The sequence below is a fragment of the Mus musculus genome, chromosome 9 (assembly GCF_000001635.26).
Source record: "Mus musculus strain C57BL/6J chromosome 9, GRCm38.p6 C57BL/6J".
Taxonomy (NCBI): Eukaryota; Metazoa; Chordata; class Mammalia; order Rodentia; family Muridae; genus Mus; species Mus musculus.
The window spans coordinates 104,361,020-104,388,106 of NC_000075.6; the positions used below are offsets into that span (position 1 = coordinate 104,361,020).

Consider the following 27,087-nt stretch of genomic DNA (forward strand, 5'->3'; position numbering starts at 1 on the left):
GTTGTGACTGAAAACACTTTATTTTTAATTTCTAATTCCAATGCTGGAGCAGAGACAGCAGGATGGTTGGCCTCAGTGGCCAGGTTGGCCTCAGTGGCTAGGTTGTCCAGCCTTATAGGTGAACTTCAGGTCCTAGTGAGACTTCTGACCTCCACATACTTTCACTCGCGTGCAAATGCGGGTCCACACAGGGGCACACCCACACGAGGGCACACCCACACAAGGGCACACCCACACAAGTCAAGTGCACACCAATACAAGGGCATGCCCATACAAGTTTGTTTGTTTAATACACACACACACACACACACACACACACACACACACACATATGTATATATATCGAGACCTAAGTCTTCCTCATTCTTAAAAGACATGGGGCCTCTCAGTCCTTGTCTCACTCTGGGAGATCCCTAATCACTGAGGACGCACAGACAGATGATCCGGAAATAGTGTTCATATTATGGAGAAGAAGAGAAAGCTTCAAGGCATGGTTGCTGTAGAGAGATTACTCGGCTGGAGAAGTCTTCGTGGTAAATGATTAGTGAAGTTTCAATTACAAACGTAGCCTGTGAGGACATGCCGAGACAGGAGAGACAGGCGTTGGAAGTTAGGATCCTGAGCCAATAAAACAGAGCTGGCCCGCATGCAGTGTGGTGGCAGAGGTGGGGAGACTCAGGAGGAATCGCCTGATGCTCATGAGAGGGAGTGAACTGAGCAAGAGTGCCAGAGGCTAAGCACCAGGTCCCAGTTTCCCGGTAGATAGGAGCTTGTGACCACACCCCTAGTTCCTAGCAGTCAGGGCTCAGCCATTCTAATGATAGGCGGCAGCCATCAAGCCCTGGGCTAAACAGCGCCAGTAAACCCAGTGTAAATAGCTGTTTGTACCGCGGGACACAGGAGAGAGGTGCTCAATACAGCAGGTACTTGTCCTTTTTCAAGGGGCAGAAAACTGCTTTTCTATGATATGCTTTTCTTCATGTGAGATCTGCACATGCTTCCAGAATGCACTGTGGCTTGGGTCTCCCACCTCATTTTCTCTTCTTCTTCTTCTTCTTCTTCTTCTTCTTCTTCTTCTTCTTCTTCTTCTTCTTCTTCTTCTTCTTCTTCTTCTTCTTCTTCTTCTTCTTCTCTTCTCTTCTCTTCTCTTCTCTTCTCTTCTCTTCTCTTCTCTTCTCTTCTTCCTTCCTTCCTTCCTTCCTTCCTTCCTTCCTTCCTTCCTTCCTTCCTTCCTTCCTTCCTTCCTCCCCTCCTTCTCCTCCTCCTCCTCCTCCTCCTCTTCTTTCTTCGACAGGGTCTCACTATGTACCCCTGGCTGCCTAGAAGTTGTTATGTAGATCAGTCAGGCCTGAAATCTACCAGAGATCTACCTGCCTCTGCCTCCCAAGTGCTGGGATTAAAGGCAGGTGCTACCATGACTGACTAGCCCCACCCCCAGCCCCTTTTCTGAGACAGGGTCTTGCCATAACCCAGGCTGGTCTCACACTCAAGGCAATTGCCTCCTGGGTGCCAGCATTGTGTTGCTATGCTCAGCTTCTGAATTAGCTTTTATATGTCCTTTAAGAACCAGTATAAATGTTACTCTTTCTTAAAGCATTCCCTGGATCTCCCAAGAATGCCATTATCTTCTCTCTATTCGCCTCTGTGCTCAGGTGTTGTAACATAAAGTCACTGACTTACCTGCTTCATTCTCCAGGAAAATTGTGACCTCCTACAGGCTACCCTTGATTGCCCTGTAGCCCCCAAATTGACTCCCAGAAATCACAAGTGCATAGTAGGTAGGTTCACAGCACATAGTAGGTCACTGTAAAGATTTGCAGCATTGTGTCTCATCAGTAAAGGAAGCCTAACAAGGCGGTCTTTGGACCATGACCACTACTAGCAACAGACCTCAGGAGCTTGTTGTATAGTTCCCAGCCCCACTCCACCCCACTGTATCAGAATTCCCACTTTCAGGGCTGGAGAGATGGCTCGGCAGTTAAGAGCACTGACTACTTTTCTAGAGATCCTGAGTTCAATTCCCAGCAACCACATGGTGGCTCACAACCATCTGTAGTGAGGATCTGATGCCCTCTTCTGGTGTGTCTGAAGACAGCGATAGTCTACTCACATACCTGAAGTAAATAAATAAATCTTAAAAAAAAAAAGAATTCCCACTTTCCCAAACATTTTCAGGATGCCACAATTTTCAAAGCTCTGACTGGAACACGCCCTGCCATAATGAGCCCCAAGCTAGGGCTAGCAATAATGCCTCCAATGGCAGTCACCAGAGCCCTGAAACATCACTACAGGCTGAATAACTTTAATGCCTGGTGTCCTCATGTGATGCTGTCAGAAAAACAGATAGCTTGCAACATGAACAGCACCAGGCTTCCTTGCAGAGGTGACTCTGCTCTAGTCTTTGAAGATGGAGTGGTATCATTTGAAAACCTGAACAGTTTGCCAGTAGCTACCAGATTGCCAGGAAATTCCTTGTTTTAAAGGTATAATTAACTTTTCTGTCTGAAGGAGAATGCATGAAACAAACACATTTATAAAATACTGAGTAATAGGAGAGATTGGGGATTTCTCAGCCCAGTAAAAATAATGGAGCATTGAGAAGCTCAGTACAGCTCAAGGGACTGGGGACATAGTTGTCTCTGTGTCACCCTGGGTGCCCAGGTTTTGCCTTGGGCCCTTCTTAGGGCATCTGTGACGCAGCCCCAAGCAATCAGAGTGCTGTTGTCCAGCGTGGCAGGGACCTCTAGGGCTGTAAGTGACGTGGTTGGCATGTCTTCTGATCTGCTAACATTCCTACCACTTACAATGTGGACCAAATCCTCACTACTCATAGATTCCAACTTTGTGAGTGTATTGTTTTGAGTGAGAGGATTCCCCCATAGCCTCGTACATTTGAATACTTGGTCCCCAATTGGTGGTATTATTTGGGTAGTTTAGGAAGACTTGCCTTGCTAAAGGAAGTATGTCACTGGAGTGGGGAGGAGCTTTGAAGTTTAAAAGCTAGGCGCCATTCCTAGTTCACTCTCTGCTTCCTCCTTCTGCTTTAAATGTGGGCTCCCAGCTTCCAACTTCTGTTGTCACACCTATGCCACAGTGTTTCATTTTAGCAATAGAAGAGTTACTAATATAAGAGTACGGTCAGGCCAGGCAGGGTGGCCCACACCTCTAGTTCCAGTGCTTAGGGGGCAGAAGCAGGCAGATCTCTGTGAGTTCGAGGCCAGCCTGGTCTACAGAGTGAGTGGCTGAGGTTAGTCTAAGCTACATGTTGAATCCCTGTCTCAAACAACAGCAGAAACAATGAGTATGTTCACGAAATATTATTTACTTGTAATCCTCCAATAAATACTATGGCGCCTCCACTGTTATTTGTGGACATGTACTGAGAAAAATTTGAGTCATTCAACACGCACAGTCACAGGTTCCAAGGGGTTAAAGCACAGAGCTATTAAAGAATAACAAAACAATTCCAGTATTACGCAATGTCTTTCAGGTAAACAGAAAATTATTTAATAATGTAATGAAACTTTCATGTCCAGTCTGACAAAATATGAATAAGAAAAAAAAATCACAGGACAATCTCACCCATTCCTGCTGAAGACAACAAAACAAACCTAACAATGGGAACAAAACAGAAAAGTAGCAAAATCAATTTCCCCAAGATGACAAGGATAGCTGGGCGTGGTGGCACACTCCTTTAATCCCAGCACTTGGGAGGCAGAAGCAGGCAGATTTCTGAGTTCGAGACCAGCCTGGTCTACAAAGTGAGTTCCAGGACAGCCAAGGCTACACAGAGAAACCCTGTCTTGAAAAAACAAAAACAAAAACACAAACAAACAAACAAACAGATGACAAGGATAACAACATACAAGATCTCCTACTGGAGCTCCCCTACTTAATTAACCATTGTGATCATCTCGGTAGGAAAAAAAAAGACTTTGATGAGCCTCAGAAATATACCTAATTTTTTTAAGATAAAAGGGAAATTCCTTTTATAATATCAAGTATAAAAAAAAATTTAGATTTACAGGCCTGGTGGTGCACACCTATAAGCCCAATACTTATGCTTGCTGAGGCAGGAGGATTTCGAGTTCCAACACAGTGTGGACTGTATGGTGAGGCCCGTTTAAAAAAAAAACATACAGAAAGCCTGTTTGTTTCATAATAAGAAAGGGTTTGGGTTTGGACTGGAGAGAAGGTGGGGAGGATCGCGAAGGAGTTGGGGGAGGGGAACCTTAATCAGAATATATCATATGAAAAAGATCTATTTTCAATAAGATAAAAATAGAAAAACAAAATAGAAGGTCTGTGGCCGTGGCTCAGTCGGAAGAGTACTTGCCTAGCATTTACAGGGTCCTGAGTTTGGTCCCCCATCATCGTGTCAACTGGAGTGGTGATGCACATCTGTAAAGCCAGCACTCGTAAGGTAGAGGCAGGAAAGAAGTTCAAAGTTATCTTGTGGTTGAAGCCCCCAAGAGCCAGAGAAAAGAAAAACAGATTCTAGCCCTGGGAGCAGAGCAATGTCCTTTCATACCTATGAACACATCTCCCTGGCAACTCACTCCTTGCTTACTAAGCCTTCCCAGAGACTTTGAAGGAAGGACAGAGAAGCCGCTATGTGGTTTAGTCTCTGTCAAAGTGTTTACAACCTTTGCTCACCTGGACCACCTTAAGAATCCCACCTTAAGGTTTTAAAATAACCAAGAAATGATGCTACCATATATAAGAGACAAAGCAGAAACATCTCACATAAAAAGCCTTTGTGAAAAGCTGTATTTTGCTCAGTTCTTTCAAACAGGAGCTCAGCCCAGCCTGTGCATGTGCAGCCAAACTGCTTTCCTGAGGTCTCAGTGTCTCTGGGAGAGAGAGAGAGAGAGAGAGAGAGAGAGAGAGAGAGAGAGAGAGAGAGAGAGAGAGAGAGAGAGAGCACACTATAGATAGATGCATGGGTGATTCATAGATAGATGATAGATAGATATAGAGATACATAGATAGATGATAGATATAGAGATATATAGATAGATGATAGACATATATAGAGAGATGATAGATAGATAGATAGATAGATAGATAGATAGATAGATAGATAGATAGATAGATAGATAGAGTCAGACAGACAGATAGACAGAGAATAAATTAACCTAATGAGATCTCTCTCTTCAAAGCCCCAGTGATGAAAATCTTGGGACCAGAAGGTTGTCAAACTCTTGTGATTTGCCAATTCATAGGTTGAGGTAAATTTAGGAAGCCAACTCCTGTGAATAACAGCAGTTGAGTGTATTTAGACGATCACCTAAGAGACATAGGTTATGGGTATTTTAACTTTGTCCTTTTCTTTTGAAGGCCTTGCCGAATAAATAAGGGATTCTATCATCCACTTTTTTTTCTTGAATAAGGCTGGGAGGGGATGGAGGGGGGAACTGCATTCCCAAGGGAGTGTTCCCTGTGTGTGGTTATTTAGTTTTGCACCACTGAGAAGAGCTGGTTCATAAACATCTTTATCCTGATCCAGGGATGAATCTGGGGGGTGGAGGCTCTAGTTAGAGTCCTGGCCAAGTGTCCTTGGGAAGTTCACCACTCCTTTGGCTGAAGAGCAGACCGGAGATGCCAGAGATAAAGCCACTGGAGTGAGAGCGTGGTCCTTGCCTGGAAGAGCCTAAAGGCATGAGCAAGACAGAAGCACAAACAGTACTTCCTACTCTGTAGCCACAGCTATATTTAAACGGTCACAGGAGGGGCAGTGGGAAATGGCGAAAGAAATACCTGGCTTTACCGAAGGGTCAATGGGGGAAGATCACTTAAGTTCAATCCTGAAGCAGGGAAAGGAATTCTAACTCTAAAGCTGAGAGACTTACAGGCAAAGAGAAGTGGATTAGTGGAAGCATGATGGTGTACCCCATTGTCTGTGTGTATGCACGCAGCGTGGCATGCATGTGGTATGGTACGCATAGTACATAGTGTGTGTGTGTGTGTGTGTGTGTGTGTGTGTGTGTGTGTGTGTGTATGTGTATGTGTGTGCCTGTAGAGGTCAGAAGTCATTCCTCTGGATCCACCTATCCAGTTTTTGTTTTTAAACATGTATTTATTTTTATTTTATGTGTATGGCCATTTTGTCTGTGCACCATGTGCATGCAGTGCCCATGGAAGCCAGAAGAGGGCACCAGATCCTCTGTAACTGGAGTTACCGACAGTCCGTGGGCCAGAAATAGAACCTTGGTTATCCCAAAGAGCAGGAAGTGCTCTTAACTGCCAAGTCACCTTTCCAGGGTACCCACCTTGTTTTCCAGATTGCATCTTTCACTGGGACCTGAGGCTCATTAGTTATTCCCAGCTGTCCAGCCAGTGAGGCCCAGGGGTCTTCTTCATCTCTCATCCTAGTGCTTGGGCTAGAAGCATAAACCACCATGCTTGCCTGGCTGGCTTGCTTTGTCTCTTTGTTTCTTTGTTTTTTGCTTCATTTCTTTCCTTCTCTCTCTCTCTTTCTCTCTTTCTTTCTCTACTCTCCTCCCTCCCTTCTTCCCTCCCTCCCTTCCTTCCTTCTTTCCTTTCTTCCTACTTTCCCTTCTCCCTCCCTCTTTCCCTCCCCTCTCTTTCTTTTTTTCTATCTTTTACAGAATATTTAAAAAATATTCCAGATAAAGGAACAGAATTTTTTTTAAAAAAATTTATTTTGAAGTTTTCAATCCTAGCCACTTTAAATGCTACCAAATATTAGATGAGAAAAAAGAGGGGTGCTGGGGGTAGAAAAAGCCATACAAATAAAAGTCCTACTTTACGAAGGGGATATTAGATGCTCTGACACGAAGAGGTTGCATCGAGTTGCCGAGTTGCCGTACCAGTTCTGCATGTTTACAGCTAATTTCTCTGCCTTTCTGGCTGGTGACTGGTAACAAACAGTGTCTCTGGAACAGTGGGTGGACCCCACTTCAGCGTGCATGCAGAAGGCATGTAGAGTCATCTACTGCAGAAGGTGGTCAGAGAATGGGAGCTTTGGGGTTGAGGGAGGAGAGCAGCAGTTGCTTTGTCCTGGGATGGCTACTAGATTCAGAATGTGGCCGATAACACGATGTTCCTGTCCGCCTTGCCTCCAAGTCCTGAGGTCCCAGGGCTCGTGGACAGCCTAATGATGGTGGTAGCCTTCATTTGCCAATCCAATCATTTTGGAAAAGCAAAGAACACAACTGTTTGTCTAGGCTCTTGGGTCTTCTCCAGGAAACCTTCTCTCTCTTCCTTCAAGGCTTATTGTAGCCTAGATACTGGCTTTAAATTACCCCCTTGAGAATGGCGCCAGCTACCTTCTCCCACGCTATATTTTGCAATGAGCCTTGTTATTTCACACACGTTATTTTCTCCTCCATGCCTTAAAATGCTAGCTAGCACCCAGCTCAATGCCGGGCAGAGGTAGTGAAAGGGAGTGGGCACCCTTGAGTTGTCTGTGACTATACAAGAAATATCTCCAACGGGTCATCTCACTGTTCTTATTTCACACTGCAAGAGTAAAAGAGAGTGGGCTGAGCCTTGCTCAGCTGTGCAAGGCTAGACTCACAACTGAAAATGTAAGAGAAAACATTGGGGAAGCAGAGTTTTTATCAGGTTCAAGAAGTTTTCTTCTAGTCTTTTGTTGGTTTGTAGTTTTTAAAAAATTGTATCGCCCCCCCCCATCTCCCCATCTCTCTGGTGTGTGTGTGTGTGTGTGTGTGTGTGTGTGTGTGTGTGTGTGTGTGTGTATACCACAGTGCATGTGGAGAGGCCAGAGGACCACTATTGGTGTTGCTCTCTACTTTCTATCTTGTGTGAGGCAAAGGCTCTCTGTGAACATGGGGATGTATGCTCAAGGCTAGCTTGGAGTTTCTGGGGATTCTATTGTCTTTGTGTCCGATTTCATCTTGGGAGCATGGAGACTTCAGACACTTGGCTTCACACGGGCTCTAGGGATTTGAACTCAGGTCCTCATGCTTGTGCAACGAGCACGTTAACCACTGAACATTCTCTCTAGACTTTGCTCTTTTGTTTTTGTTTTTGTTTTTGTTTTTGTTTTTGTTTTGGCGACAGGGTTTCTCTGGGTAGCCTTGGCTGTCCTGGAACTCACTCTGTAGACCAAGCTGGACTCAAACTCATAGAGATCCATCTGCCTCTGCCTCCCAAGTGCTGGGATTAAAGGCGTGCGCCACCACCTCGCATCTCCCTCTTTTTAAAAATCACGCATATCTCTAAGGTCCATCCAAGTTCCCTTTTAGTTTACTTAGATGAAACATGGTAGATTAAAGTCAAGAAATACACTAACGAATGTCTAATGTTACATCATCCTCACATTTCTTGAGAAAACCTGCTGTTCCTGTGGTATCTTGTGTTTATTACTAGACTGGATTTGCTAATGTTTGGCTTAGCATTTTCGCACCTATGGTAACAGGTGAAAGTATCCCGTGACTCTTCTTACTCATCTTTTATCAGATTGGACACTGAACTTGTTAGTGTCTGTTTACCTGAGTTGGAATGACGCTGGAATTGTCTGGTTCACGACTGCTTATTTTAAATAGTTTGCTATTTATTTAAGATGTTTTCATTGTCTGTAGGTTAAATACGATTTTTTAAAGACTTGCTTTATTTTATGTGTATGAGTGTTTTGCCTGCATGATGTATGTCTGTGTGCTGCGTGCGTGTCTGGTGCCCCAGGCCTGAGGAGGTCATTGGGTTCCCTAGAACATCAAGCTTTATACATGTCTTTTAAAATATTTATTTTATTCTATGGGTATAGGTATGGGCCTGAGTGTATGTATGTGTACTGTGTGCACGCAAGAGCCCACAGAGATTGGAAGATATGTCAACTTTCCCAGAACTGGAGTGACAGGTGTTGGGAGCCACCATGTGGGTGCTGGGAACCAAACCCACATCCTTGCAAGAGGAATGCTCTTATTGTCAACAGAGGGCTCTAGCACAGTGATTCTCAACCTGTGGGTCGCGACCCCTTCCAGAGCTCAATGATATTTTTACAGGGGTAGTCTAAGACCATTAGAAAACACAGCTATTTAAATTACAATAGATAATAGTAGGGAAACTAAAAGTTATGAAGTAGCGATGAAAATAATTTTATGGTTGCAAGGGTCATCACAACATGAAGAACTATATTAAAGGCTTGCTCATGAGGAAGGCTGAGAACCACTGCTGTGGTACTTACTGTTAATGGTCGTTGGTGCTTACCTTACAGTCTGAGATGGCCCCAGGCCCCTGCTTGGAAGTTCTTGTTTCCTGAGACAGAGTTTCTCTGTGCAGCCCTGGCTGTCCTAGAACTCACTCTGTAGACCAGGCTGGCCTTGAACTCAGAAATCCGCCTGCCTCTGCCTCCCAAGTGCTGGGATTAAGGTGTGCACCACCACTACCCTGCTAGCTTCTGTTGTTTTCATCGGAATTACATCTTTTTCTAGAAGTTTCTGTATATTTATTGCCATCAGATCGTCCTGCCATGTTAGCGCCCTTTAAGACTGGACACCAACCTTGCTGCGCTTTGCTTCTCTGACCTGGGAAGGACTTGGTTGTTTTGCTTTTTCTTGCTGTTAGCAGTTTGTCTTTTCGTCTGCATGTGTTGTATGTATCTGTATACATGTATGTGTATTTTATGTCAATACCCACTCATCTTTATTTTTCCATCTAACCACTTTCTCTGGGTCTACACAATTCGTCTTTTCTTAACATCCTCAGTACGCATCTGCGATGGTGTGTATATGCTCAGCCCAAGGAGTTGACACTATTAGAAGGTATGGCCCTGTTGGAGTAGGTATATCACTGTGGGTGTGGGCTTTAAGACCCTCACCCTAGCTTCCTGGAAGCTAGTATCCTGCCAGCAGGGTTCAGATAAAGATGTAGAACTCTCAGCTCTTTCTGCACCATGCCTGCCTAGATGCTGCCATGTTCCTGCCTTGATTAAAATAACTGAATCTCTGAACCTGTAAGCCAGCCCCAATGAAATGTTGTCCTTATAGGAGTTGTCTTGGTCATGGTGTCTGTTCACAGCAGTAAAACCCTAGGATAGATCTGTGTCAGTTAGGGTTGTGGCAGGAAGTAGATGACATATTCAAAGACAGGTTGGTGAAAGTTTAACTCAGAGAGTATTTGCATAGTGTTCCAGGCCTAAAGACACCCAGGAGAACTGGAGAACACAGATGTCGCAGCAACAGAAGCTACTGATGTGCCTATATTCTGAAGGGAAGATAGACTTTTTCTCAGTGCCTCTGAAGAGCTGTCCCCTAGGATAGGCTGTTCTAGAAAAGACAGTGCCTTCCCAACATCCATGACAAATACAGGGGACAGAGAATGTCTCGTTGGTGCTGCAGGTCAGAGGACAACTTCTGGGATGTCAGTTCTTTGCTTCAACCTCGTGTCCTGGGGATGGGAAGAAGGCGGTTTCCTCAGCTGCTGATGACTTAGCTGCTGAGCCTTCTGGGTGACCCTAGGAATTGCTTTCCTTCTGAAACATGAACACCACTAAACGTTTTCTGCAGTGACAGTCTGTCAGCACATCTACTGGATGTTTGAAAATGTTGTCATTCATTCTGCTTCTTTAAAAACCATTTTGCAGCCGGGCGTGGTGGCACACACCTTTAATCCCAGCACTCAGGAGGCAGAGGCAGGCGGATTTCTGAGTTCGAGGCCAGCCTGGTCTACAGAGTGAGTTCCAGGACAGCCAGGGCTACACAGAGAAACCCTGTCAAACAAAACAAAACAAAACAAAACAAAACATTTTGCTTACCTGAATGTAATTTTTGGTGAACACTCCTTCTTTGAAGAAATTGTTTTCCCTTCTCTTCATTATCAAGATTTTAAAGTGTGATTTTCCTAACAATATCTAAGAGGTTGGATAAGGTGTCATTGGAGCGTAATTTTTGTAGCTGAAACTATATTGGATGTATATAGTTTTTAATTTTAGAATTTTTTTTTATTTTTTGAGACAGGGTTTTGCTCTATAAAAACCTTGGCTTCCTTAGAATTAGCTGTGTAGACCAGGCTGGCTTTAAACTCCTGAGTGCTGGGATTAAAGGTGTGCACTACCACCGCCTGGTAAGATTTATTTATTTGTTTTATATGTTTCTCTGTATATGTGGGTGGCATGTGGATGCAGGTGCCTGAGGAGGTCAGAAAATGGTGTTGGGTACCTAGGAACTAGAGTTACAGGTGACTATGAGTCACCACGTGGATGCTGAGAACTGAGCCCAGATCCTCTGCAAGAGGAGCCAATGCTCTTAACCACCAAGCCAGCTCTCTAGCCTCCATGAGATTTCTTTTAGTAACTCAAAAGTAATCAGATAGTAACGATATCCTATGCTTCACCATGATTGTTCATCCCTGCTTGAATCAGGCTTTTGGGGGAATCTTAGCGCTAGGCTGAGAGGTTTGCTATGAGGTGTTCTACCTCAGTGGGGTCATGAGTCTCTCACCTGTCCTTTGGGGGGAAAAAACAAAAACAAAAACAAAAATCATTTGTCTAGACAAATGACTTTAAGGGTTAACTTTAATAGTAATAGTTCGTTTCCTTCTTTTCACTTTTGTTGTTTGTCCTTGATGTTTTTACAAGCTTACCAATGTACTTAGAAGGTGCTTTGGATTCAGAGTGTATCACTCACTGAGAGTATTAGATAACGGGCTCATTCCAACCACTGTCAAACACAAAGATGTTCTCCGTGTTTCCCTTTCACACATCTCTTGCTGGATACACTTAAGAGGACTGGAAGTGCCTTTGTTGAAGGATATGAGCCAGTGGGATTTAGTAAGTGCACGGGCTGGTGTGAGTATCGCCATTATCTAAACACAAACTATCTCCCTTGTCTCTAAAAGAAACAGTATCCATCCAGGAGTCTCTTTGCTTTACTCCCATCTCTGATCCCTGCCAATGCTGTAGCTTTGCCATTTCTGATCACTTTATATAAATAGAAGAATATGTTATGAGGTCACTTATGGCTAGCTTTTCATTTAGCACAGTGTCATAGTTCACCTCTGTTGTAGCGCATATCTTTTTTTTTTTTTTTTTTTTGGCTAAGTACTTTTCCATGGTGTAAAGATATGCTATTTTTTGCTTATTCATTTATCAATTAATCAACATTGGGATTTCTTTTTCTACTTTTGGTTACTCTAAGTATTTGAATACAGGTGTATGCTTGTGGGGACAACTTATTCAGGTTTCTTAGGTATGTCTTGGAGTGGAATTGCTCACTGAGGTGTAGGGAGTCCTATGAGAGTGTCCCATGCTGTTAACACAAAGATCTGATACTCCAAAAGTGGACTGTTTCCAGGATCTAGTTGGGTGTTGATCTGGCGTTGACCACGGCAGTGTTTCTGTTCTTTTTCTCCATTTGAGCTTGCTTCTGATGTTGGAGCCTGCAGCTCCCTCTGGTGGGAACCTTGCTGTCGCACCCTGCAGTCCTCATCTTGTTTGTTGCTTCTTCCTGGAAGCTTCCCCTCCCACACCCCAGGGTGGGGCAGGCTCCTGCTTCTGTTTAGCATCCTCTGAGTTCTTTCTTTTTGTAACTTGACCTGTCCAGGGAACTGATTTCACATCTGTGCCCCTTCTTAGAGATCCACGGCGGCAGGGGAGCTGTTCTTGGTTGCTCGCTGCTGTGCCCATGTCACCTAGGGTGGTCTTGGAAATGCGGGAACCTCAGAAGGAATCTGATGATAAAGGGGGAGTAGGAATGGGAAGTATGACTTTACATTGTAAAGTCAGCCCACCAATCCAGCAGGGATGTGGTTCAACAACTGTGGTGGCTCACTGTCACTGTCTACCCTTAACTATGAGGCTGTTTCCATGGAGATTTAGCCGACCATGGAAGACCCACCATGAACATGGTGCCTCCCCATCCCTACGGGCTGAGGTCCTGGACTGCGAAGGAGGAAGTGAAAACACCTGTTTCCTGGCAGGATGGTTGTAATCAGCTGCCTCATGCTCCTGCCAGGATGCCTCCCCAACTTCAATGAAACTTCGAACACAAGCCTTTCTCTAGCAGCTTTTGTTAGGTGATTAATCACAGCAATGGAAAAGGTAACTAATACAGCCCCTGCCAGAAAACAATGCGTGCAGACTCTTTAACAACTCTGGGGGCTGTAACTACAAGGTCAAGGTATTGACAGGCTTGGGACCTTCCAAGGTCACCTGCACAGGGTCTCTTCTATGGCTCCGTCTCTGGCTTCTTTCTAAATGGCTGCTCTCCCTCCATTTCTTCACAACACCTCAATTCTGTGCATGTTTCTGTAGCCACATTTCCAGTTTATTGAAAGATAGTGGTCACGTGACTTAGGCCTCACCCTGATGACATTTTAACTGGGATTACATCTTGGAAGACTCTGTCTCCAAATAGATTATTGCTCTGTGGAACTGTTTGTGAGTGTGTTAATGCACATGGGGTTTGTGTGTCTGTTGGTGCAAAATTCAACCCACAAGTGGTTAAAGCTTCTTTCTTTAATGACAACTGGAGTTTGAGGCTGAGAGGGGTCGAAAGTTTTTGGTGCCCTGTGTGTTTTAAGGTAACAGGAGCAATGGAGTCACACAAAACCTCCCTCATGTAGGAGATAGCTGCTTCTCTTTAGAGTTGAATATGACCCTTTACCTTTGAGGAATAATGTAACACTTTGAAAAAACAGGATTTAAAAAGTGAAATAGCTGTAGCGGTGTCACATGCCTGTAATCCTGACGTGTGGGGGCCTGAGGGAGGATGATAATACACGAAGTTTTAGGCTTGACTGGGATTCATAGCCTGGGCTACATAGTAAGGCCCTGCCCCCTACCCCAACAAAACAAAATAGAATATCCATCCCAAACAAACATCCAACAAACAAACAATAAGCAAACAAAATAAAATTTCCTCTTGTCTTATCTAACCTGTGGTTATGTTTGAGAAATATTTCAGGCCCAGTATAAGGAGATGTAAAATACTGAGAAATCTTGAGGTAAGTGATTCCTCTAATTTTATCTAAATCCAGTGTTTCTGGAATGTGTCTTAAACCTATTTAAATCTATGTTGGGATATCATTTGTTGACATACCATGTCATTTTTTTTTATAAGTTTTAAATGAAAATTGAGGTCTCACGGTGTAGCTCAGGCTGGCCTTCAATTTGCAGTTTCTCTGCATTCCTAGTGCTGAGGTGCCAGGTGTGTGCCGCCGCTCCTGTCTAGTATATAACTTATTAGCACACATAGCTTTTGGTCAGATGGGGTTGGGAAACAGTGGGCATCTTCTGTGGCAGGGAAGGAGGTGACGACCCCAGTAACTCCTTTCTTTCCTCACCTTCTTACCTCCCTCTGTCCATTGCCAATATTCGTTTCTTCAGTGCCGAGATCTCTGCACCTGAGTTTTCTCTGAATGGCCAAGGACCTGATTGTGGATGCTACCATGCAAGACACAAAGTGGCTGGGTTGACTGGAGTGTTTACAGGAAATTTGTGAAGAAATCCTCCTCCTTCACCCTCTCTCTCTTGGAACACTTAGAGCCAAACACAGGGCTTTTTCTGAGTCTCCACATGCCACTGTGGTGACCAGTCACACGTGAGTGCTGCAAGCTTCTCCTATTGTAGGTTGATTTAAAACGACAGAGGCAGAGATAGGTTTTTAATTCTCCTTGCTGTGAACCCCACAGGAGATTGTGATAACCCCATCTAGACTTACTCAAAGGCATCTGCCCCTTCCCTGTCCCTCCCACTTGAGAATGAGGAGGCTAAATGCTCGGGAAAACCCCAGATGGACAGCTGCAGCTTCCTGCAGATGGATGGAGTAACATTGCCAGCAGCCTGTGAGTCACCGAACCTCAACATCTCAACTCATTACCATCTGCCACAGAACAACAATCACTGTTTTCTTTAAGCAACATCTGGGTTGGCTGCTCAAAGGTATTAGTGGATGACCAGAAGGAAGAGGAATGGACCAGAATTCCCTAAGCATCAGCTAGGAGTTTAACTTCCCTTTGTGTTAGGTTCAGAATAGGTGAGGCTTTGTTTAAAGTACCCTGGGAAGACCTCACTAGCCAAAGAGCTATAGAGAAAGATGTGGAGTTCTGGGATGAGTTTAATGTTAGGGCAGAGGATTCTGTCCTAAGAAAAGGACTCTATAGTCCATTCTGTTTCTTGATTTGGAGGTCCCCCTAGCCTAGAAATTGATTAAGATCTCTGGTGACTGCTTTCAATGCATGTACCATTTGATCTAAAATCATCCCCATGTCATAGGTTCTATTACAGCTATCAAAACCGAGAAAAGATGATCACCTGCGGAAGGTCACACATGGAGGGATTCACATCCAGATTTGATTGACAGGACCTACCCATCTTTCACCTCTGCTATAGTTGTGTTGGAGAGGATGAGTGAGCACAATGATTCATTTGAGTGCAGAAAAGGAAACTGAGGCACAGAGCAGCTGAGGCCCTGCTGAGATCCTGTGGTGATAGAAATGAGGGGCTCCAAGACTGGTTTCTTTGAAGACTCATGATGATTGTTGTAACCCCCGAATTACTAATACTAGAGAGACTTCAGTGTTGTACAGACAGTTTGACTCTGTGTCCCCTATCGTTAGAATGGCACCGCCTCTGCGTCTCCAAAAACCAACACCCAACCCTCCTCCTGATCACTCTCCAGGTGCCTGTCCTTGGGACCTTAGAGAAATAACAAGCTCAAGGGAGACCACGGAAAAAGTAAAAGGTAAACAGAGGTCAGGTCACAGACAGTTATGATTGGCCATGGAATTAGTCCTTGAATAGACACCCATTAACACCCCCCTTTAGTACTATTCCACCCTCTACTCCCCTTTTCTGTGAATATTCACACTATTCCTATACTGTTTTCTAGACTCAGAGTTACTTGCCAGCATTCACGCAGTGAGTGCTAGATGAGCGAACCAAGTTCAAACTTGGAAATAAAAGACTCTTTTGCGAGTTGCAGCAGACTTTGCAATTCTTGGGCTCCTCTGGGTTTCCCGTGGACTCGGGGCACAACAATGACCCTAAAGTGTTGGCATTCTCCACGCTGAGCTGCTTCTTCATTCCCCAGGTGTGTGTGTAGTGAGTGTGAGGTAGCATCAGAACTCGGTTCATTAGGGAGAGCCCTTCATAAAACCCTCATGACGTTGCAATGGTTTCTAAAGACAGGGCTTCCCCTATGACCTTCCCATGAACAAAACCCCATCATCTCAGTTTGAAATACAATTGTTCACTGACCTAATTCTTAATGCCTTTCTTTATGAATAACAAACTTGATGTAATGAAGCTTTGTCAAAACTATGAGTTGTCTAAATAGCACCAGTCAAGTTTTCATGGTGCAGTCACTTGTGGGCTGAGTATATATGCAAATATTTGATGAATCGAAACAAGAGTGGGTATGTGAGTGGGTGCTGGGTGGGGGAGAGAGAGAGCATTGCAGTTCTTTGCACTAAGAGTCACTGATAGGAAACGGAAACAATAATGCAAACTATTTGGTGTGTGTGTGTGTTGTGTGTGTGTGCACATATATGTGTGCATATGTGTGTGTGTGTGCACACGTGTACATACATGTGTCAGTATGGGTTCCCTTGCAAGCAAGTGTGGAAGGTAGAGGTTTGGTGTTGAATATCCCTTTTTTATCTCTGGCTACCTGGTTTTTTGAAGACAAGATTTCTCACGGAGACTGGGCTTTATCGACTGGCTAGGCTAACTTGTCAGCGAGCCCAGGCTACTCCCAGCTGTGAGATTTTAGGTACACGGTGGCGTGACCTGATCCTTACGTGGGTCCAGGCATCCAAACTCGGATCCCCAAGCTTCCTCAGCAAGCACTTTACCCACGGAACCATCTCCCCAGCCACTGAATGGGTCATTTAAAAAAGTTTTAAAAATTCTTTGTGGGCTCAGCGGTTTAGAGCTCACAGACGGCTCTTCTAGCACACCCAAGTTCAGTTCTTAGCACCCACATTAGGCAGCTCACAATGTCCTGGAGTTCTAGTTACACAGGATCTGATGATTTTGGATTCCCCTAGTACATGTGTGCACTTATGTGTATCTCCTACAGACACACATGATACATAATTAAAAATAATATAGATAATTCTTTAAAAGATCCTTTGTGAATTAACAGGTTAAAAAATAAAACAAATAAAGTCTATTTTTGTATATCTTTGTTTATATAGATTAAAAAATAAATATCCTGACACATTGTGTCTTGCTAAGGTATTCTCCTTGCCATCAACTTTTATCTGTACCTGCTGGAGTATTTTTAAATCCATGGTGTAATGACTGAGATTTAATTAAAAAATCACCCATTAGGTTTGTGCTCATGGATTGGGAGAACTAAATCTCCTTGACAGCATTCCTTACGACCTAAAGCCAGTCTATAGATCCAATGAAGTTCCTAGCATAATTCTAATGGTATTTCATTAATCCTAGTGTTTCATTAAAACAGAAAAAATTGTACAGTTTCTTTGAAATAATTAAAAGACTCCCAAGTAGCTGAACAATCTTATAAAAAGAAAAGCTAGAAAAAGGAAAGAGCTAGAAGCATTGTACCCCTTGACTTTAAAATATGCTCAAAGTATGTAAAATATGTCCATAGTAACCCATATGATGATATTAACATGATCACATATAGACTAATGGACCATAATAGAGGATCTAGAATAGATCCATGCGTTCATAGGCAAAATTCCTCAGGGAGACACCAGGAATGCACAATGGGAAAAGGATAGTTTCTTAAATAGATGGTTCTAGAAAACCTGAATATCCATGGCAGGGAGGAGGTGTTTGTGGGGAACACTCACTCATCAGTTAAAAAAATGTTAGAACTCCAATCGGATCAAACACCTAGATATAAGAATTAAACTTTGAAAGCCCTCAAAGAGAACATGGAGAGATGCTGACTTGTGATGGCTGCCTAGCAAACACTTTTCTTTTCTTTTTTTTTTTTTTTTTAAATAAGGTTCCCCAAGCCGTGAGTAAACTGAGGAGCTTCTGCCAGGTAAAAAAAGAAGCCTACAGAATGGGAGAAAATATTTACAAATTAAACATGCGGCCATAAGGTCTCTGAAAGAATGCCGTTGATAACTAGGAGAAGACGCAAATCAAAACCTCAAACAGACCTCATCACCTCACTCTAGATAGAACAGCTCTTTTCAAAAAGACCAAAGAGGGATGATGCTTGTAAAAGGTGTTACAGGAGAGCTGGGTGTGCTGGGGCAGGCCTGTAATCCCAGTGTTCCAGGAGGCAGAGGCAGGCAGACCGCTGTGAGTTCAAGGCCAGCACTGTCTACGTGATTTATCAGTCTCACTACCGGAGAAAGAAAATAAAATTCTTATGTTTAAATGGACCAACCTCTCTCTGCACTCCCATGTTATGGGAAATTCACAGTAGCCAAGATGTGAAACAACCCCAGTATCGTGTCAGATAGGAGCACTGCCAATACTGTACCGCGGACTGTAACTAATGGCAGTGTGTTGTGTGTTTCACGCAGCTCAAGGGAAAAGCTCCGAGTGCCCTTGTATCTGCTACTGCTGCTGCATGCCCTCAGCATTCTGATTGGTCTATAATGTGTACGTATGTCAGAACATGAAGCTTCATCCCAGAAATACACAAAAGTCCAGTGGGCGAGGTAATTACGGGAGCTCATAATTTACTGACACTAAGTGATGGGTAGTTTGTAATCTATCATAATACTCTTTAGTTTTGTAGTGTTTGAAATTTCAATTTCCCTATTAGTTTCATTTATTTTCCTTAAAGAAATTGTTTCTTGCAGCCCAAGAGCGCCATCTGTAGGTCAACATCGAGGACTATCTTTTTGGAAAGGATTTGAGCAACAAATTGCTCAAAAAGCCCAGAAGTAAGATTCCAGGAAACTCAGTTACTTTAGAAAACTAACACCAGGCCAACTTTCAAGCATCCTTGGCCTTTGGAAGCAGAGGCTGGGAATAACATGAAAATGAGCTTGTGCTGTCTCAGAGCTGACAGCTGTCAGTACTCATCATGTGCTAACGAATGAGGAACACGTGGTTTTCTAGATAAAGAGACATTCCCCCCCCCCCACGGTGAGTCAGATAGCAAAGTTTATAGATCTTGGTTGAGCATTAATTTAGTCATACCTGTTGGCATGATTTAAAAATTAAGACCTGTTCACCCACAGAAACAAATAGTACACGGGTGGTTTTGAAAGAACTTATCAAATAAACAATTTTGAGAATTCTAAAACTTTTAGGGGCTGAGCGATAGCTCCGTGGTTGAGTGCTTGCTGTGCAGTCATGGGCACCAGAGTTCCTATCCCAGCACCCATGGCAAACACTGGTGATTCTGGCTCCAAGGGAACAGACACCTTCTTCCAGCCTTCACACCTGCACAGGTACTCATATGTGTTTAGGAACTCACCCCTGCGCAGGTGCACACATCTGCACAGGGAATCACACTTGCACAGGTGCACACATTGGTACAAAGTACTCATATCTGCACATGTACTCACACCTGCGCAGGTGCACACATCTGCACAGGGACTTATAACTACACAGATATGTGCACCTGTATCCATATATGTGTATACCCCCACATAGGTACGCACACACAGATACACACACACACACACACACACACACACAAATAAATAAGTAAATAATAAATACATAAATATTTCTAAAATGTTCTAATTATAACTTCTAACACTGGAAAGTAGTTCTGTGAAATTGCCACCACACTAACACATCTGTGTCTCTTAGGTTACCCAGAATCTGTGGCTGTGTCAGTTTTCTGAAGCTCAGAGGCTTTGAGTTTTGACTTTCATCGAAAAACCATCCCTTGTGTATTTGTCCCTTCTCTGCCCGAGTAATCATCTGCAGGCTGAGCACCATTTTAAGCAGGAGACAGAAATGACTGGCATTAAATATCTGCCTCCTCTTTCTTTCTACCTTTTTCTATTTAATCCTCATAGCTACTCCTGTATCATTTGCATGTAAATTAATTTCTAGGCTAGCCTCAAGTACAAGTTGGTTGCTTAAACAGCAGAATTTTGTGTTCCCATAGTTCTCGAGGCTAGGAATCAGGCACGAAGGGCTTGGGGGTCTGGTTTCTTCTGAAGGCCTTTCCTCCTGCCACTAGAATGACTGCTTTCTCCATGTGTCTCCGTCTACCTCTCCTTCATCCTCTGGGATTGGGCCCTACCACTATGACTTCATCTAATCTTAATTATCTTCTTAAATGCCACATCCTGAGGTTCTGGGGGTAGAATTTGGGATAGAGGACATAATTTCTTTTTATTTGTAATCCATGTTTTGTCCGTGAGGAAGCCAAAACTTGGAGTCTTTCAGTAGCTCCCCCAAATCTCTCAACTTCTGGATTTGGCTCTATTTCTCTCATCTGCTCACAGGGCAGGCTGGGATCCTGTCACCCTCTCTTTATGCCAGGGCACACTCACCCTGTGTTTCTGTGGTTTGAATGAGAATGGTGCCCATAGACACCATTGTTTGAACGCTTGGTTTCCAGTTGGTAGAACTGTTTGGGAAGGCTTAGGAGGTGTGGCCTTGTTAAAGAGGTTTGACCCTAAAGGTAGGCTTTGAGGTTTCAAAAGCCTATGCTATTTCCAACTAGTGCTCTCTCCCTGACTTTTGTTTGTAGATTTTGATGTAAGCGCTTAGCCATTGTTCCTGTTCTATACCTGCCTGCCTGCTACCACACTCATTTTCATAATGGTCATGAACTCTACTACCCTTTGGACCTGTGAGACCCAAATTAACCATTTTCTTTTATAAGTTACCTTGATCATGATGTCTCTTCACAGCACTAGAAAATTAACTAAGACACCTGACTTTTTTTTTTTTTTGAGACAGGGTTTCTCTGTATAGCCCTGGCTGTCCTGGAGCTCACTTTGTAGACCAGGCTGGCCTCGAACTCAGAAATCCGCCTGCCTCTGCCTCCCGAGTGCTGGGATTAAAGGCGTGTGCCACCATGCCCAGCTGACACCTGACTTTTTGACATAGCTGATCAACTCTCGCTCAACTCACCTGTCCTTTGCTGGTTTTGAGAATAACAACCAAATTTCTATTTCTTTTTACTCCCATACCAAAGTTTATTTTAATCTATATTGTATTTAACTCAGTAATAGGTGAAGGCTTTGAATGCTCACTCCTCTGGAGAAAATGACACAGGCCATTACAAACTCAGAGGTAGGCTATTCTTTGCCCTTATTTCTTGTCCTTGGATCACCCTTAGTAGCCAGCGCTTCAGAAGCTCCAATCTTTCTTATTTTCTACTTCTAACCTCTATACAACCCATCCACAGACATTCCTCTTCTCCTAATCCTCTCCATCACTCCATATTCCTTTTATCGGTTCCCCAGGAAAGATGCCTGAGTCAACTGCTCTCGTAGGCGTGAAGGCCCACTTTTAGCAAACCAACAGTTGTGACTCAAAATACATGAAAACAACTCCCACGTGGCAATTTCCATCCATGGGGAGCACCAAGCAGGTATATCCTATCTCGTTATTGATGTTCTTGGTACATGATGTTTTGTTACTATCAGTAACACTATGAATCATGAAGCTTCCTGTTCAAGATGGCTGATGCTGCAGGTAAATTTACCTGTGCTCTCTTCCAATTCCTTTGAAGAAGTATAAACCTGAGTATAATAATAGCGTATTTCTATTTTTACAGAAATACTTTAATAGTCATGATAAGCTGGGGAGATTAGTAGTGATGTCTACATTTTAAGTCAGGAGCCTAGGCCTCAGAGAGAGCACGTCTGGCCCAGTCTCTCTCAGTAGAAGAGCCAGTTTGTCAACTTGCTGCTGGAGTTGCCTCATCCAGCGCTGGGTTTTGTTGAGATTATTTTGTTAGGCAAGTCCAGTCATCCACTTGGGCAGGCTTGCTTCCTAATTACCTCGAGTTGTTTCTATGGTGAAACTATTTCGTATCACATTTAGGATCCAGGTCTGCTTCCATTTGCATTCATCTCCATCTGTGGTGTAGGATGCATCTGAGTGACTACCCCAGTCTGGAACACAGGCTCTCCCCAGATGTCTAGACTTCTAGTGTGTCTGAGCCTGCTGCTCCTTAATGTGTTCAGCACTGTGAATCTACTATCTAGGTGTTGGTTTGGAGTCCAAACAATGATTCACTTTTAGTACCTACATTTTATGTATTTGGGGCTTTGCAGAGTGGCTTAAACTCAGAGCCTTGCACGTGCCAGGCAAGCAGTCTATCACCAAACTACCCACTCCGCCATTACCCATTTTTTTAAAGGAATTTTTTCTTCATTTTCTTGGAATCTAGTGGAGAGCAATGCCAAGTGTCTCATTTCTAAAGGTGAGAAGCCAGCACAGGCAAGACAAGTGTTTATGAAGACTTTGCTTTTGTTCTTGAGCTGGAAAAAAAAGCATGGTTTTAGATATCGATAACTATGGCTTTAGACCACCTCATTAAAAATTCATGATTCTAGAGCAATTATGTAAAGGGAACACATCTGTTTGCTGAAATCACTAAACAAGTGTATAAGGACCAAAAACTGTTTAGGAGAAAGTTAAACTTGGATTTTTATCCTGGACAAAGATAAATCACTTATTGTGTAAGTAGTGGATATAAGGGAGGGTTCTATATATCAATTTTAATGGGTCCGAAGAAGTGAAAGCCCAGTGCCTAACTCTGAGACTCTGAAAGCTGTCAGGTAGGGTCCTTGTACCTGATGCCCAAAAGATATGACTATGCTGACAGTTAAAGTAGTGTTCTTTTCTTGTTGTTGTTATTTGCTCTATGTTTTCCTGTGGAATATTTCATATATGTTTATATCTTTATTATAGTTTATTTTTTATTTTAGTACATGGATATAATCCTCACTACTCTTTAGTTGCATTCTTTCAAGGTTTTGTACGCTGGATATGTACAGACAAACATATTAAACATGTATACCCATTATGTAGTAACACTACACACATACACACACACACACACACACACACCTACCTGCGTATGCTTAGAATTATGTTATACATCCTCTGACACAAGGTATCTCCTTCCCTTAATACACAATTAGTTGATTTCCATGACAACCAGTAGACATACTTTAAATGGTGCTGTATTTTCAAAGACACATGGGTTCTAAGTACACAGGTTACTGTAAAAAAGGAGCCCAATGTGAATTCTACACTCCCGTTACAAATATTATCTAAATATTTAGTTTGCCAGTTCTATCTGGTATATTTGGATCTATCTAGCTGGTTGACAGAGATGTATCAGCCTGGCCTGTTTAAGCATGAAGAGAGTGTCTGAATCTGGGAGGCCACTTGGATAATCAAAGATGATCAGGGCTTGGTGTAGGACAAGCTCTCTGGGTTTCTTTGCACTGCTTAGCTTTGGGTTCTTTATAATACACCTCGAGTTAGAACATGAATTAGGTCAAAATGCCTTTAAGCTACTATCTCTTCCTCTGTGTGTGGTTATTCCCCCCAGGTGGCAATGGGGGAGTGAGACGTCTCCACATAAATACTCTTTACCCATCTCTCTCTGAAGGCATCCTCCAGTGACTGGAAACCTGTATTTTAATACCCAGTTCCTTCCTCCCTCCCCCACACTCTCTTTAGCCTCTTTCAGCATCGCCACTTGAAATTTCTCACTATCCATTGTGGTTTAGAAATACTTATTGAAGTGGAACACAGGGACAGGAAAAGACATAGTGACCAAAAAGAGTGGCCTAATGAAGGTCAAAGGTTGTGATGAAAGCGCTCCTCATGGCTTAGATAAATGGGTACACTGTTCATCAAGAGCTTTACAATAATGGATGAAAAAACACCGGACTGCTTGTTACCATCTTGCACCAGTAATTCTAAACAGTAAAACCTTTTTCCCATTCCTCAGCTGACCACTCCCATCCTCTCTCCCATCAGGGACACCAGGGGGACTCCATGCACAGTGAAGATAGCAACAGCTTGGTGTTATCAGTTCCTCCCGGATGAGAGCATCAGTGTCCTGCAGGCCTGCTGTCCATAGGGGAGCCTCTAAGCCCCTATATGGCTTTTTGCTTTAAATCAATCAAAATTAAACACTATTAAAACTCTCTTCGCATTATAAGAGGTCTTTATCTTTTTCTTCTGTGTTAGTAGTGACCATCATGTTGGACAGTGCAGACGTAGAATAATTCTTCCATTCCAGAAAATGATGTTGTTTTAGATTCTATCAACATTAGTGTCATAAAAAAACTACAGTGGCATCATTGCTCAGCTATGATGTATATATGAGAAACACCATATATGTGTAACATGTAATGACATCTCTGAGAATTAGTAGTGGCAAAACAAATCGTAAGTAGATAATATCTACTCATAAAAATCTGAGAAATCCATTCAACCTACACACTGCTGAATGCCCACTCTGCCAGAGTAGAGGTTGCAAAGTAATTCACCAGATACCTGCCTGAGTTTCTAGGTGTCCATTATCTAGTTGAGGGAACGGACAGGGATACAAATGCCACAATGCATGGTGACAGGTATAATTACTGAAGTGTGTTTAAAGTAAGTGTAGAGCCGATACCAAGGGAGGCTTAATAAGCTGTTTCTACCCGGAAGGTGGCAGTTGGCGTTTGAAGTCTGTGCAGGGATTAGCGGTATGGGTTGTTTGGCTGGAGAAATGAAGGAGAGATGATTTAACAAGGGTCAGTTCATTTCAGGCCACTGCAAAAAGGAACACATGGCTGGCTACCAACCCTAAGGAAAGGAGGCAGGCGGCAGCCCCCATCACCTCCAGGACTAAAGTTAGCTAAACCTGAAGGTGAATTAGGCTGGCAGGATCAGGAATACCAAGCTGGGTTAGAGTCACAGGGGACACATTTCTTCAGAAGTCATGATCTGGTGGAGATCCCAGTTTGGTAACAAGAAATAGTCCCAGGGGTTTTGAATCAAAGTTTTTGTTTTTTTGTTGTTGTTTTGGGGTTTTTTTTTTGTTTGTTTTGTTTTTAAGGATGTATTTCATGACCTGGAGATCATGGCATGGGCTCGTGGGGAGTGAAAGGGAGGCAATGAGTAGTAAATATAGGAAAAAAAAGGGGAGAAGCCTTCTAGATCTAGTGGTGAGTTTCATTTCGACAAATGCTTGTGGGTTCTTCCCAGAGTTAAAACAGTGGATTAGCCAGAGCCCTAGAAACAAGTGATTATGTTAAACCCTTATCTACTGTAAACATACATGGGCACCTACAGAAAGGTACTTGTTGAGTACAGTTATTATACTGGGTTTTAAAAATTGGCGAACATAATTATCCCCTCTTGGGGCTGGAGCTTGGTTCAGCAGTTGAGAGAGCACACTGCTTTTACGGAGGATACAAGTTCAACTCCCAGCACCCACACATGCTGCCCCATAACCCCCTGTAACTTCAGCTCCAGGGGATCTGAAGTCCTTTTGGCTTCTTCAGGTGCTGCACTCACACGAAACACACAGACTGACAGACACGTATGCTCATGGTTAGAATAAAATAAACCCAGAAAGCAGGTATTTCGGAAGCTCGTTAGGAATGGAGATCCTCTCATGGGTTCCCAGGGCCCCCAGGTGTCCCAGGTGTCCCTTACACAGCTGGCTCCAGTGAACACAGTGCCAGAAATACTTTTATTGTTATTGTTTTTTTAAAAATCAGGACATCAAATTAGGGAAAGAAGTCACTAGAATACTTTTTGGAACCTCCATTTTCAAAGGAAGAAAATGACTTTGTGCAGTAAATATTAATTTTGACTTCCAGGGAAATTTGCCTTAGGAGAAAATGGCAGATGGGTCCCAGATATTAGTTACGATGTGCAGAAAGTGGCTGATCACATTAGGAATGCTGAGGGAAAGAATTACATGGAGTCTTCGTTTTATTTAATTTGCAATATAAATTTAGTGGCGATAATCTGTTTGGTTCTACAAATGGGGGAAATGGGTAGGGCTTGTCTAGACATAGCTTTGAATGAAATGCCGAGCAGTGACCGAGTGGAAATCAAAGTCTTTGTTGAAACCAATATTCTTTCGAAGGCCCCTTTCAAGTTCCCCTAAGGGCTTGAAGAGGTCGATCAGTGTCTGAGATCACCTTTGTGGATCTGCCCCCAAATGACCAAAATGACAACTCCCCTTTGCGGGATCCTCATGAGAAGAGCTCCTCGTGGCTAGAGATGGATGAGACAGACCGAAGATGATGTTCTGAACTCCGAGGAGAGCACCGAGGGCCCTGCACTTTTAGGAATGGAGACAGTGGCCGTGGGCAGTGAGTAAGGTATTTTGACCCTCTGGGTTTCCTTATGTTTGGTCTTGATTGGCCCTATAGCTCCATTTAATTTGCTGGTTGAGTCTTACATGAATAATGGTTGCATCTTATTGAAAGCTCACACAGGGCTTGGGGGAAAACAGGAAATCATCGAGAGTTAGTTCTAAAAAGAGATGGACTGCACAGGGGCCTGCAGAAGCCTTTTGGGAAGGACAGCTGAGGGCAAGGGTTAGGATACCAAGCCTCAGGAGAGGGTAGAAAGTAGAACGCCCTTAGCAAATGCTGAAAATTTCACTAAATATAACCATTATTGCTCTGGTGGGTAATTCTGTCTTCTTCATTTGATGAATTTGTGTTACTATCCTTCCGACAGGATAGTAACTCTCTGAAGTTAGCCCCAGGAAGGGAAGATACCGCTAGGACACCAGGTCCTTCTCCCTCCCCCCTCCCCCTCCCCTCCCCCTCCCCCTCCCCTCCCCCTCCCCTCTCCCCTCCCCCTTCCCCCTCCCTCTCCCTCTCCCTCTCCAAGCTAGCCAGGAATAGAACTTGGAGACTCTATATTCATAGGACTGATCTTTCTGGGTGACAGCAGTCTAGAGGGTTGAATAGGGAAGATGTCTTCTTGTGGCCAGAGAAGTGGCTGGACCCAGAAGCAGAGGCTAGACGAGAGAAGGAAAGGGTGGAGGGGCCTGTGGTAACCAGGGAGTAGGAAAAGCCTCCTTGAGGTATCTGTTCTCAAAGCATCACCTTTGATTCATTTCCTCCGGCCTCCTTTGCAGATGGACATTATGACTCATGAAGTAGAAACTCCACGTTGTTCAAGCGCGCAGTCATCATCATCAGCAGCTGTCTACCCAGGCTGTGGTCTTTATGTTTCTACTCTAGAGAAATGCTAACCAGAAGCAG

At 43.6% G+C, this 27,087-nt stretch overlaps 1 long non-coding RNA gene across 1 annotated transcript; it reads left to right on the forward strand.

The window, feature by feature from the left end:
* The first annotated feature begins 811 nt into the window (after positions 1–811).
* On the forward strand, positions 812–24,012 carry Gm28548 (predicted gene 28548). Its single transcript, NR_166651.1, has 3 exons — positions 812–923; positions 21,304–21,431; positions 23,843–24,012. It is a non-coding gene; the product is annotated as a predicted gene 28548 (long non-coding RNA).
* Positions 24,013–27,087: the final 3,075 nt, after the last annotated feature.